General features: G+C 39.5%; 1 pseudogene; it reads left to right on the top strand.

Annotated features, from left to right (window-relative positions):
• The first annotated feature begins 468 nt into the window (after positions 1-468).
• Positions 469-1,048, top strand: LOC114029210 (annotated as a pseudogene).
• Positions 1,049-1,285: the final 237 nt, after the last annotated feature.

Here is a 1,285-nt window from a genome sequence, read left to right as displayed (position 1 = left end):
GTCTTTTATAATATACCCAAAGTTCTAGAAGCCTACTTCTAGGTCTTTTAACATCCTGTGCACCCCAGTGCAGCACACAGGTTGTCCATCAGTCCTCCCTCACTCTTGCTTTATCAATTAATCTACTAACAAGTATTTTCTAAGCCCTTCCTACAAGCCAGGCATTGTGCTCAGTGCTAGGGATGCTATGACAAAAGTGAGATCATCCTGGCTCCCCTCCTTCTCTGATCAGACATGACCTTGATATCGTTTTTGCTCATTTTTGGTAATGTGTGGCAGCCTATTTACACCTACCAAGAGATTTTCAAAAGCCAGTTCTCTATCCACTGCATCAGAGGTGTCGAACTCTCAGCCTACTGCCACAAGCTATTGCAAAACTCCCCAAGCCAGAACCAGATTAAAATGTAATTGGGCCTCGTTGTGCCCTTTGTTATACAGACTAACGAACAATACAGTTACACACTAGAGATGGCTAAAGGTGACCTAAAGAAACTAAAAGGCGAAATGCCTGCTTCTGCCTTCTTTGTACAAACATGCCATTGAGAAACGTAAGAAAAAAAGTCCTGAAATTCCTGTCAATTTTGCAGAATTTTCAAAGAAGTGTTCAGAAAGATGGAAGAATATGTCTGGGAAGGGAAAATCCAAGTTTGACGAAATGGCAAAGGCTGGTAAATTGTGTTATAACAGGGAGATGAAGGATTATGGACCAGCTAAAGGAGAGAGGGGAAAAAAGATTCTTAATGCTCCCAAACGCCCCCGTCTGGCTTCTTTCTAATCTGTTCAGAATTTCGCCCCAAGATAAAATCTACAAACCCTGGGATATTCATTGGGAATGTAGCAAAAAAAACTTGGTGAGGTGTGGAAACATCTGAATGATAGTGAAAAGCAGTCATACAACAATAAGGCAGCAAAACTGAAGGAAAAGTATGAAAAGGATGTTGCTGATTATAGTTCCAAAGGAAAGTTCGATAGTGCAAAGGGAACAGCTAAAGCTTCTTAGAAAAAGGTAGAGGAGGAGGGAGAAGATGAGGAAGAGGAAGATGAATAAAACTATATTATTTGTCTTAAATACCACAGAATTGGGGAAACACTAAAGCACCTTTATTGATACAGTGTCTACAGCATTTGTAGCATTTAACTTTTCAAATTGGAAACAGGTGCTCTAGACGTTTTACCTGGTTTATGTGTCATGGATATAGGAGTTATGAGCACCTTGAAACTATATTAAAGTTGTACATGTTTCCAAACATTTTTAAAATGAAAAGGAAATTTAGTGTTCTCTCTC

The sequence above is a fragment of the Vombatus ursinus genome, unplaced genomic scaffold, assembly GCF_900497805.2.
Source record: "Vombatus ursinus unplaced genomic scaffold, bare-nosed wombat genome assembly UNPS02014923.1, whole genome shotgun sequence".
In the NCBI taxonomy this organism is placed as follows: Eukaryota; Metazoa; Chordata; class Mammalia; order Diprotodontia; family Vombatidae; genus Vombatus; species Vombatus ursinus.
The sequence above is the reverse complement of the archived record's forward strand: the minus strand, read 5'-3'. Positions and strand labels throughout refer to the sequence as shown.